General features: G+C 38.2%; 1 protein-coding gene across 7 annotated transcripts in view; it reads left to right on the top strand.

The window, feature by feature from the left end:
* TANK (TRAF family member associated NFKB activator) overlaps positions 1–13,243 on the top strand; it is a 106,290-nt gene that overhangs the window by 42,659 nt on the left and 50,388 nt on the right. The window contains exon 1 of one of the 7 annotated variants that reach the window (XM_060177815.1): positions 11,733–11,833. The exons of 5 other annotated variants lie outside the window; for them this stretch is intronic. The gene's annotated coding sequence lies outside the window, so the exon portion shown is untranslated. Of the gene's footprint in view, positions 1–11,732; positions 11,834–13,243 lie in introns of those variants that run through there. One more of the 7 variants, XM_060177816.1, reaches the window with a different exon arrangement.

The following is a 13,243-nucleotide window of genomic DNA, read 5'->3' as shown; positions in this document are numbered from 1 at the left end:
TCTCAAAAGCCAATTATTTGATAATTTTTGTAGTTCTTCTAAATAGGGGAGTTATCTCAGTAACAACTTTATTAGAAGGAGTAAGTCACTGTAAAAGCAAAAGTAACTAACTCATGAGTAAGATTTAAAAATCTCTTAACAAGTTTTAAAATAAAAGTTTTAACCGGAACATTTTTGTCTATATCAGACATAAAACTCTCTTAACTTTTTACCTAGTCTCTCATGTTTTAATATCTAGAGTTCTTTTTCAGGGAAACCAGGGGCATACTTCTTGAATAAAATGTAAAAAGGTTAGCTAAAACATCTATACAGCTCTACATTAGGCCACCCCATATTTATTTGATAAGTTTTATATGGAAAAAAAATTTTTTACATACCTTATTTAAATTAAACCTCATTTATCAGAGCAAAAGCCTCTGGCGTTAGATAATTAACATAACCATTGTGTTATCTTTTACTAATCCAAGCCAGTTTTGCCTGTTTAGTTGAGAAAGTATTTTAAAAACTTTTTTTTTTTTAAATTCACTTAAACAATTTTAAGTAAAATATTAAACTTTGTTTGTTAGGATCTTTGCTTATCACAAAGCTATCACACCCTTAGGGCAGCTATGAATAAGGGTGGGTGCACAATTTAATTGATCTTTCACTTTGATTTGGATAGGTAACTTAAAAAGCTAAGATAAACCTCATGGCTGAAATGTTCAAAATAAATTTTTACTGTTAACATTTCTTTTAGATGACCATTTTACTCTAAATAATTTTGTTGAATCACATCTGCCAAATGAAAAATTTTTATCAGGCCAGGAATACCACATTTAACCCTTTTTTCCTGGCAAGGCCACTGCTCTACACTGACTGGGCCACTAGAAAGCCATTTCAAGCATGGAATTAACAAATTAACAAACAGTGGCAGTTGGTATTGGGGTGCTGTTAAGGTTTACAATTCTCACAAGAGGGAGAGAGACTGCAGGGGCATTTTACCATGCCTAGAGATCTCAGAAAATCTTTTAACTAATGAATTGATGCTGATATTAGCTATCAGAAGGACAAAACTGTCCTATATTTTACTCTGGTAAAGGTGTGCCAACTCTATGAGTCGGGATCTTTAAAACCACATTTAGCTTAACTGAATCTTATTTAAAACTTAAAACAACCTTTAGTTACTTAGGGGTTAACACACATTAATGGAAACAAGGTTAGCACAGACTTAAAACATACATTTTTGGTGAAAAGAAAAATTTTCCTTTGGAAAAACTGCTTTGGATTTTGGATTCTTAACACCATCCTCTACACCCCCCCACCAGGAGGGGCCTTTGTGGCTTAGGGGAATGATTGACTGAATTTTTTGCCAATCTGTGGAGCAGTAGCTCTGTGCCATGATTGGCTGCACGGACAGAACAGGTGGGCTTAGTTTACCGCGTGGAAAAAAATCTTTGAAATTTTTTTTTCTGGGCTAAGGTACATTTTTAGAGTTTTAAAGAAACAAATCATTAAATTTCTATCAAAAGTGTGTACTGGTTCTCTGATTAATAGTTTTTAAGTTAGAGCTCTGGTGGTAGCCAGAGGGAAAACCTGGATTTTTTTTTTTTTTTTTTTTGCTGGCTAGTTTTAAGATAATGCCAAATCAAGAGCCCACAGTTCTTTAACTAATAGTAAATGGTCTCGTTTTTCTTCTACTAATTTTCTAAGGGAAGCTATTTTTTGTGATAGTTGAGTTTTAGCGTTGGTGGTGTCAGCCAAGTCGAGGACCGGAGCACAAAATGGAGGGGTGATGGCATAGGGAGGCGGTTTGGACAAAGAAGAGCCTAGGGGTGGCCGGTCAGGACTATGATATTTGGCCATCTCTTCATCAAGGGATAAGGCCTCTTTAGGAGAAAGACTATCATCAGGCCCATCTTTGGCAGGGGGTCTTAAGGTTGTCGAAGAGGGGTAAATCTTAACAGGAGGGAACTTAGCAGGAGCCGTTTTGATCTCAGCAGCCTCAGGGGTGGGATCTCCTGAGTCAGGCATGGGAATAGAGACAGACTCACAAACAGAAGGTTATCTCTTAAACAGTTTCCTACTCTGGCCCATCTTTTTTCATCAGTAGTCCCTTCTAAGGGAAACTATAGACAAACATCATTCACAAAATTGAAAAACTTTTTGAGATCCTTTTTCTTAACCCTTACTCCTCGTGTCTTGAGGGACTCTTTGAAGCCCTTAAGCAACAAATCATGTTTACTCAATGCTTGTCCCATAATTGCGTCGCTCTTTCTTACCTCAAAACGGATCAATCTCACAGACGGGCAAATCTGCGGCAATCACCACGCGGATCTTCACTCACTCTGGGCTAGAGCGGCGATCCAATGCGAACCTTCACTCACTCCTTCTCTGAAGTGGCGGTCCTATGCTCCTTGGTCGACCATCAGGGAGCGACGTTCTCTCGGACCCCAGACCCAAAAAGGTCCCACGTCGGGCGCCAGGTGCCCCGGCCTGCGGGGTTATCAACGGAAACCTAGGGGAGGGGACAAGAGACATGAAGAACGAGAGCAAGACAGGTTTCTGATCAAGCTCTGAAAATTTTATTTTACAGCCGCATTTTAAGCACACACCATGAGGAAGTTCTGCTAAGGTAGTGGGGGGAGGGAGGTGGGTGAGCAACTTTCCAAAGACTTAGATGGTAATCGCTGTTACAATGATCGGAATGTCCATTCACCAGTTATGTGAGAGACTTAGCTAAGGTTTTGGCTCCCGGCAAATTACAAGCAATATATATCTTTCTTACTAAATTGTGGATCTAATTGAGAAAAAATGTCAAATGCTGTATATTGTCTGACAATCATGTCCCTTTTCCATAGAAAAAAAAAGAGTGCCTGCTCTGGTGCTCAGTACTGAGCCATCTTGAATATTGTACCAGTTAGCATACAACTCAGCTCTGCTCTTAAAGATTCCCACAGTAGCTTAAGCAAAATATATATATATTCAATTTCTCTCACATACTATAACTTGGTGAATAAGATATGTAGAGATGACCTGGCTGGTCCACAGGGATTTTTTTTCATACTTGTTACTCCATCATCTCTAAACTGATGCTTTGTAAGCACCGTTTTCTGGATGACTCATCACCACAGAGATGAGTCAGAAAAAAAATGAAAAAGAGAGTTTACCTTGAAAGTTACACTCCCTTGCCAATAATCAGAGCATAACCATGTGACATAAACTAAGAACTAGAACTACTAGAATTGAAGAGGGTGGATATTTACTTGAAGAACAAAGGGGGTCGGGCTGTAAATAGCGCAATGGGTTAAGTGCACATGGTGCAAAGCACAAGAACTTGCGAAAGGATTCCAGTTCGAGCCCCCCAGCTTCCCACCTGCATGGGGGTCGCCTCACAAGTGGTGAAGCAGATCTGCAGGTGTCTGTCTTTCTGTCTGCCCCTCTGTCTCCACCCCTCCATTTCTCTCTGTCCTATCCAATAATGGCATCAATTACAACAACAATAATAATAACCACAACAATGTTAAACAACAAGGGCAACAAAAGGGGAAAAAATAGCAGTGGATTCGTGGTACAGGCACAGAGCCCCAGCAATAACCCTGGAAGGAAAAAAAAAAAAAAGAACAATAACACATATACTTCAGGTATAGTCTTATTTAATCTTCGTTATATCCTTAAGCTAAGTAAATGAATAGAAAATTGCAGAAATGGGAGATCTGTAACCAAAGCCTATTGCCTTTTTTTTAAGCTGGGTTTCTTTTTAATATCTTATTTATTTATTTATTTATTTATTTATTAGATAGAGACAGAGAGATATTGAGAGAGTATGGGGTTGTGGAGAGAGACAGAGAACTGCATCACTGCTTCACTGCTTGTGAAGCGTTCCCCCTGCAGGTCTTTGCATATTGTGACATGTGCACTCAACCGGGCACACCACACCACCACCCAGCCTACCTATACCTTTTTTATACTACCTATTAATATGCCCAGGAAGGAATATAAATGTTTTAAAATAAATAATATCTTACTTTTGCTAATATTGTAACACATATTGTCATGTGGCAGTCTGTAGTCTTTCATAACATTCTTTCCTTCCAGGATACCCTATGTAACTTTGCACCATGCTTCTCTTCATCTTGAAAGGAGATGCTGTATAAACTTACTTGTAACCAAGTTTGTAATACAACTTAAAATAGCTACTTTTAAATCTAAAATCTTGAGGAAAAATAAGTCACCATTATTAACCAGTCAAAACCTTCTATATTCTATTTGGCCATACAGTTAAAGGTTATATCATCTAGCCTAGTAGAGGCTTAGAATTGTCTATGGTATACAGAATTTCCCTGATCAGAAAAACCAAGATGAACAATGCATATAAGCCTGTTTTTGTGATGAATGTAAATTATCTAACACTGAGCATGACACAACTATGAAGAGCCCTATTTTAGACTGCTGCTTAGTAACTAAGTGTAAGAAGTAGCTGACGTCATCCACTCATACTTCAAAACTAATTTAAACCTCTGCCACACTCTCCTCAGAGTCTTTCATTTTTCTCTCTAAAGTATATATATAGCCTTTTGATATCCTAGGGAATTCCTGTATGTGTTTTACATTTAGCTTATGGTGCCTTCATGAGCAAAGTTTTACATCTGTTTTGTTTTTGCTATGCCAGTGGCAATGATAACAGACTTTGCTCATAGTTGAAACACAGTAGATGTTTTCTTGAATGATTCTATCCTCCATGACACCCTGTGAGGTTATTTTGCTGCTGGTTTTAACAAAAAGTTCCTAAATTACAGTTGTCAACAATTTAGTTTCCATATGCAGTCCTATAAAATAAATTGTTCGAATCTTCTGAGCCTTATCAATCAACCAGGTATGCGGAAAAATAGGAAATGAATAATTGATGAAAAAAAACTTTGTAAAAAGAAACACAGTTGGGGGCCAGGTGGTGGTACACATGGTTAAAGTACACACATTACTTGAACCCAGGTTCAAGCCCCCCACACACACACACCTGTAGTGGGGAAACTTCAGAAGTGAAGCAGGTCTGCAGGTATCTCTTTTTCTCTCCCCCTCTCAGTTTCCATTTGCCCTACCAAAAAAAGGAAAAACAGCTGCCAGGAGCAGTGATTCGTTGTGCAGGCACCAAGCTTCAGTGTTAACACTGGTGGCGAAAGGAAGAAAGATGGATGGATGGATGGATGGATGGAAGGAAGGAAGGAAGGAAGGAAGGAAGGAAAAGGGGAAGGGGAAGGGGAAGGGGAAGGGGAAGGGGAAGGGGAAGGGAAGGGAAGGGAAGGGAAGGGAAGGGAAGGGAAGGGAAGGGAAGGGAAGGGAAGGGAGAGAGGAAGGGAGGGAGGGAGGGAGGAGGCAGACACAGTTCTAAGTTGGTACTACCTGTGAATTCCTTTGCTCTACCACACACAATGCTTTACTTATGGCAAAGATCAAATACTTAATTTTCTTCTAATTAAATAGGATATTAATGGGATAGCTTTGATTAAAATGAGTTTTGTCAAAGCAGGTAGACAGGCTGCTCTTCCTACACTAGGACAGTTGCATTATTGAAATTATAATTATTGAGAAATTATAATTATATTGAAATTATAATTATTGAAATTATTGAGTGGATAATGCAGCTCAGATACATTTGACCCAGAGTTGGGGCAGAAAGTCACTACCCTCTATTTTCCTTATGAAAGAGTTGAGGGGAGAAGTTCTGTTCCCAGGACAGAGTTGGATGAGTTTGGAGTATCCAGGCTACCTGGGAAAGCAGCAAGAGTGCTTTGCAATTTGCTGAGCTGTTCCCTGGAGTGACTCAATTCTTTCCTTGTGTAGTAGAAAAAACAAGCAAACCAAACCCTTAAATAAAAATGTTACCACAGGAAGCTTTCCTAAAACTAGATTTAAAATAGTGAAATTGCAAATAATAATAATAATAGTGATATTGTAACTAGAAGAGTGTTTCCAAAGCAGAAATTATTCCAGCATGTACCTTCTAGGTTTGGAAGAGAGTGGCATTACTTTCAGATTGAAGTTTGTTGCTAAATATAAAAACATTTCTGTAGGACCTGGTAAATTTTGCAGAAAACATAACAAAATGTAATTAAATTGTGAAATTAATTTTATGGTTAAGAAATTCTCCAAAACATAAAAATAAAAGAGGAGTAAGTGACTTTTATAGTTCAAGGTGTTAATATTTGAAATCTGTCCAGTTTAATTAACTTAGTCCCAGAAACTGCTTCCTTTAGTCAATAATACTGATCCAGCACTCAATTTTCCTCTTGGTTGTGAGATAGGAATTAAATGTATCTTTTATTAAGTTGTATTGACCTGAATCATATCTCCCTAGCATACATTCTTACTTCAAGAAATAGGATGCATCCATGTAGAACTTTGGAATTTACTCAATAACTCATCTAAGTCACATTTTTGTGATTTAATTCAGTGACCTTAAATGAAGATTCTACATATCATGCAGCTATTTTTATTACTAAGTTTACATTTTTAAAAGAAGAACACACCTTTATAATGGAATAAGCATGCTTTTTTTTTTTTGGATTCATATACCCAACAACTTTAGAACAAGGAGTTTCTAAAAATTGAGTTCAAAAATCTTTTTTGTATTGGAGAGAATGCCACTTAGGCTCAGAAAGATTCACTGAATATGAACTATGGCCACAGGCTCAGTCAGTTACAGAATAAAAAAAAAAAATTAGCTGGGTCTCCACACTAAACTGTTGTTTGTCCTAGATTTTAAAATATAGGTGTGGTTTATCATGACATGAACAACTCCTTAAGACAATTATAAACAACTTAGCCTCTTAGCTACTTAATATGTCTAATTTATTTTTATCAGTGATTTAATAGTGATTTACAAAATTATAAGATGATAGGGACATAATTCCACATTATTCCCACCACCATAGTTCTCCCAAGGTCAGGTGGGTTGACTATATATCACTTATATATAAGTCCTTGCCTTAACCTCTTTTTTATGTCACATCTACACCTATGACTAATTCTGAGTATCCTTCCTACTTCTTCTTACCTCTCAGTAAGAGAAACAGTGCCTGACTTCCTCTTGTGTTTTCCAGATTCTCTCCCACTCAGTACCAGTACAAAATCAAATATTCCTGATGACAAACGTTCCATGCCCTAATGGAATCGGGGTTCAGAACCCTCTGAACATCTTCCCCTAATATTTACCCCTCTGGGAGTATAAACGAAAATTCTTTTGGGGGGGTACAGAAGGAAGGAGTAGTTGATTCTCCACTGGACATGGATGTTGGCTGGTTGATCCATACCCCCAGTCTAGCTGTCTTTCCCTAGTAGGGTAAGGCTCTCTGGAAAGGTAAGGTTCTGGGTCATGTTGTTGAGGTCATCTGCCTAGAGAGGTCAGGATAGAATCATAGTAGCATCTGCAACTTGGTGGCTAAAAGGCAATAAAATGTAAAGTGGGACAAAATATTTAATAAACAAGATAGAGTATGAATAAAGTGAGTAAGAGTCAAGATGGTAGGATGTCTATTTTAAGGGCTTATGACTTAAGTAATCTTGGCTTGAGCTTGATAACTAACATGGAAGTTGACTAGAAATACTGTCTGAAGGGGCCAGGTGGTGGCACACCTGGTTAAGCACACACATTACAGTGTGCAAGGTCGCAGATGCTAGCCCCTGGCCCCCACCTGCAGGGGGAAAGCTTCACAAGTAGTGTCTATCTCTCTCCCTCACTATCTCTCCCTTTTCTCTCAATTTCTCTCTGTCCCTACCCAATAAATAAATAAAAAGTTTTAAACAAAAGAAAGAAAGAATGTCTGAGAGGATGGTGTTAGAGTAAAGAATAGAACTTGAAAGCCGGGTTAGGGCAGAGTGACTCCCAAACTTGAAAATATCTATAAGCACAGTAACTGCTAACCACATTCATCTGACCAGGGCCCATGTATATATTCTTTTTTAGCACAGGAGCCTATATAGCCTCTGTTCCCTGTTAGTCCATGGACACAGCTGGGAACATTCTAGGCTATATTCATTACAGGACCAGTCTCTCTTCAGGGAGTGGGGCAGTCCTTACCATTGCTAGTTTATTGTGAGGATAAGGTCCTGGAGAGACCCACAAAAGGGCTACTGATATTCCTGATGAAAAGGATCAATCATGAATACCTCTAATCTCTACATTAGCAGATTATGGTTCCTGTGGTTACTTACCCTTTGAAATTGTTTTCATAAGTCTAGAAATTAATTTAGGGACATATTTAGTATCTTTTTGAAGATGATTTATTTATGAATGAGGGAAGAGAGAACCAGAGCATTACTCGGGCACATGCAATACCAGAGACTGAACCTAAACCTAATGCTGGAAGAGCACACAGCTTTATTTACTGTGCCACCTCCAGAGCCACATATTTATTATCTTAAAGTGAACTATTTTCACTGATAAGATTGAGATATTTTGTAGGTAATTAAAAGAACATTTTGATTTATGATATCCACATGCAAAAGAATGAATACTTCACACCATTTGTAGATTAACTCAATAGGGAGCAAAGATCTAATGTAAATGTAAAAATTCTTAAAGACAAACATTGAAGATCTGCATAATCATGGGTTAGGCAATGGTTTCCTAAATAGGACACCAAAAGTACAGTCAACAAAAAGAAAAGTATTGATCAAACTTCATCAGATTAAAAACTGTGTGTGTGTGTGTGTGTGTGTGTGAGAGAGAGAGAGAGAGAGAAGAAGAAGGAGAAGAAAGGAGGAGGAATGAGAATACTGTTGGGGGGCGAGCAGTGGTACACTCGGTTAAACACACATAATGTAAAGCAAGAACTGGCACAAGGATCTGGGTTTGAGCCCCTAGATTGCCACCTGCAAGGGAGGGGGGGTCACTTCACAAGCAGGTGAAGCAGCTCTGCAGGTGTCAATCTTCTTCTCCCCCTCTCTATCTTCCCCTCCTCTCTCAACTTCTCTGTTCTATCCAACAACAACAGCAAGAGCAAAAAAAAAAAAAAAAAGAGCAGTGGATTCACAGTGCAAGCACCAAGGCCCAGCAATAACCCTGGAGGCAGAAAAAAAGAATACTGTTGAGGGAATGAAAAGACAGTCTGCAGAACATGAGAACATTTTTGCAAATCATGTATCTGATAAGGGTCTGGTTTCCAGAATATATAAAGAACTCTTGTAATGAAGCGATAAGTAGACAAATAACCCAGCTGAAAATAGGGCAAAAAGTTTAAATATATAGTTCTTTAAAAAAAAAAAAAAAAAAAACAGGGAGTTGGGCGGTAGGTAGCACAGCAGGTTAAGTGCCCGTGGCATGAAGTGCAACAACCAGCTCAAGGATCCCGGTTCAAGCCCCCAGCTCCCCGCCTGCAGGGGAGTTGCTTCACAGGCGGTAAAGCAGGTCTGCAGGTGTCTTTCTCTCCCCCTCTTTGTCTTCCCCTCCTCTCTCCATTTCTCTCGGTCCTATCCAACAAAAACAACATCAATAACTACAACAATAAAACAACAAGGGCAACAAAAGGGAACAAATAAATATTTTTTAAAAATTAAAAAAAAAAAACACAGGAATAGCCACTAAGCACTGGAAAGAAGCATAATATCATTTAATTATAAGGGCGCACAACTGAAAATTATTATAACATGCCACTTCATACCCACTAAAATAACTGTAATTTTCTAATGAACCATTAGTGTTGGTAAGCATCTGGAGAAATTAGAACCTTTGTACACTGCTTGCTAGGGGAAGTAAAAAAAGAAGATAGAAAGTAAAACTTAGCAGTGGTGCCCCTAGAACTTGCAGAACTTTACAGTGCTCAAGGACCTGTGTTAAATCCCCTAGCACCTGCAGGGGGAGAAGCTTCACCAGTAATGAAGATTGCTGCAGGTATCTCTCTTTCTCACTCTTTATCTCCACTTCTCAATTCAATTTCTCTCATCAAATAAGTAAATAAACTGTAAACAAAAAAAAATGCTACTGCTTATGTAAAAATATTTTAGTAGTTCCTCAAAAAGTTGAACAAAATTACGACTTGACCCAGCAATTCTGTTCCTGGATCTATGTCCCAAAAAATGAAAACATATCTTTACACAATTAAAGAGGCTTTACTCACAGTAACCAAAAAGTATAAATGGCTCAAATGCCCATCAGTTAAGGATTGGATAAAACAATACCCACTCAGTGGAATATTATAGAGACACAAAAAGCAATGAATTACTGCTACATGCCACAACCTAAATAAACCTCCAAATTGTAACCTATGAAAAAAGCCAAATCCATAGTAAAAAAAAAAAAAAAAAAAAAAACAGTTTAGTCATTGTTAAAAGGTGAAGGGGAAAGGAAGAACTGGGGTTAAATACTAATGGATAAAAAGTGGATTTTTTTGGGAAGAGGGGGACTGACAAATTACAGAAGCTAAAACTCCCACCTTTTGAAACCCAATGCAGCAAGTTAAGCACACTTGGCACGAAGCACAAGGACTGGTGTAAGGTTCCGGGTTCCAGCCCGAAGCTCCCTACCTGCAGAGGAGTTGCTTCACAAGTGGTGAAGCAGGTCTGCAGGTGTCTATCTTTCTTAGCCCCTCTCTGTCTTCCCCTCCTCTCTCTATTTCTCTCTGTCCTGTCCAACAACGATGGCATCAATAACAACAATAATAACTAAAAAAAAAAAAGAATTTTGGTCCGTACTCCCAGAGGGGGAGAAGTCTTAGGGGAAGATGACCAGAAGGCTCTGAACACAACTCCATCAGGACCCAAAGAAAGAAGAGGGAAAAAGGAAACACACTCAGAAGTAGTAATAGGTATAGGTGTAACTTAGAAAAGAAGTCAGGACATAGAAAAAATGGGCAAAAAAAAAAAAGATACATATATATAGAAATAATAGCCCATATCTGTGGCCTTTGGAAAACTACTGCAGTTTCCAATGGAGAGAATTAGCATACATTATGCCCCTGTTATCTTATAATTTTGTAAATCACTAGTAAAGGGGGGAAAAGTAAATAAAATGTTTTTATGTCAGTTCTAGTGGTTAGTTTTATGTAGTTGGACAAGAAGGGTCAGAGTTATTCACTGATACAATGCTTAGAGCCAGGGAATGTGGTTACAGATGTTAGGCAAATTGAGATGATAAAACCAAATTACTTCCACTGAGTAAATCACCTGTAGTTTTGAAACAGCAGGAAGGTTGGAAGAATAATAGAGAAGGAGGGGTTAAGACTAAAGGGATCTGATTTTTCTTTTTTCAGTGTACAACTCAACAGCAGCTCTCCCTAGATTTTGTGCTAAAATAAGAGCATTTTCACACATTTTAATTGCTCTGTGAATACAACAGTGTGAACTCCATCCACAAACATTTATTATCTATTTAATTTTGCTCTAATTTCAGTGTAGCAAGAATTCACCTTCTAAGTGGGAGTAACTGTCCATTTAGTAAAAAAGAAATCCCTTCCCACATTGGTAACACTGTTGTACATCTCTGTAGTAAAGAATTAATGATTAAAATGATGTTTATATTTCTCTTTTTTATTTTTATTGGGAAATTAATGTTGTACATGCAACAGTAAATACAATAGTTTGCACATGCATAACATTTCCCAGTTTTCCATATAACAACACAACGCTCACTAGGTCCTCTGTCATCCTTCTTGGATCTGTATCCTACCCCCACCCCATCCACCCCAGAATCTTTTACTTTGGTGCAATACGCCAACTCCAATTCAAATTCTATTTGTGTTTTTCTGATCTTGTTTTTCAGCTTCTGCCTGAGAGTGAAATCATCCCATATTCATCCTTCTGTTTCTGACTTATTTCACTCAACATGATTTTTTCAAGATCCATCCAAGGTCGGCTGAAAACGGTGAAGTCACCATTTTTTACAGCTGAGTAGTATTCCATTGTGTATATAGACCACAACTTGCTGAGCCACTCATCTGTTGTTGGACACCTGGGTTGCTTCCAGGTTTTGGCTATTACAAATTGTGCTGCTAAGAACATATGTGTACACAGATCTTTTTGGATGGGTGTGTTGGGTTCCTTAGGATATATCCCCAGGAGAGGAATTGCAGGATCATAGGGTAGGTCCATTTCTAGCCTTCTGAGAGTTCTCCAGACTGTTCTCCACAGAGGTTGGACCAAGTTCATTCCCACCAGCAGTGCAGGAGGGTTCCTTTGGCCCCACAACCTCTCCAGCATTTGCTGCTGTTACCTTTTCTGATGTATGACATTCTGACAGGAGTGAAGTGGTATCTCATCTTGATTTGCATTTCTCTGACAATCAAAGACTAGGAGCATTTTTTCATGTGTTTCTCAGCCTTTTGAAACTCTTCTATGGTGAATATTCTGTCCATGTCCTCTCCCATTTTTGGATGGGGTTATTTGTTTCTTGTGGTTGTTTGGTAAGCTCTTTATATATTCTGGTTATTAGCCTCTTCTCTGATGTATGGCATGTAAAGATCTCCCATTCTTTGAGGGGTCTCTTGGTTTGGGTGGTTTCTTTTGCTGTGCAGAAGCTTTTTAATTTGATATAGTCCAGTAGGTTTATGCTTGCCTTAGTCTTCTTTGTAATTGGATTTGTTTCATTGAAGACATCTTTAAAATTTATGCAGAAAAGAGTTCTGCCTATATTTTCCTCTAAGTATCTGGTAGTTTCTGGTCTAACATCCAAGTCCTTCATCCACTTGGAATTTATTTTCGTGTTTGGTGAAATGTAGTGCTTCAGTTTCATTCTTCTGCATGTTTCAACCCATTTTTTCCAACACCATTTGTTGAAGAGACTCTGATTTCTCCATTTAATAGTCTGGGCACCTTTGTCAAAGATCAGATGTCCATAGGTGTGGGGACTTAATTCTGGGCTCTCAATTCTGTTCCACTGGTCAGTGTGTCTATTTATGTTCCAGTACCAAGCAGTTTTGATGACAATGGCCCTATAATAATACAGTTTGAGATCTGGGAGTGTGATGCCTCCAGTTATGTTCTTTCTTCTCAAGATAGCTTAGGCAATTCTAGGTCTTTTCTTGTTCCAGATTTTTCTGTTTTTAGGATATAACTATAGATTAGTTTTTCAAAATACCAACTTTGTGAACTGGAAACCTCACTTGTTCTTGAATATTAAGATTTTTTTTAATTTTAGAAGATAAGCTTTCTTGATGATTCTGATTAGGATTTTAGGTGAGACCTTTACTATAAATCTCCTTTTTTTTTAGGTTTTTTATTTTATTTTATTTATTATTGGATAGAGACAGTGAAATTGAGAGGGGGAGGGGAGATG

The sequence above is a fragment of the Erinaceus europaeus genome, chromosome 18 (genome assembly GCF_950295315.1).
Source record: "Erinaceus europaeus chromosome 18, mEriEur2.1, whole genome shotgun sequence".
In the NCBI taxonomy this organism is placed as follows: Eukaryota; Metazoa; Chordata; class Mammalia; order Eulipotyphla; family Erinaceidae; genus Erinaceus; species Erinaceus europaeus.
The sequence above is the reverse complement of the archived record's forward strand: the minus strand, read 5'-3'. Positions and strand labels throughout refer to the sequence as shown.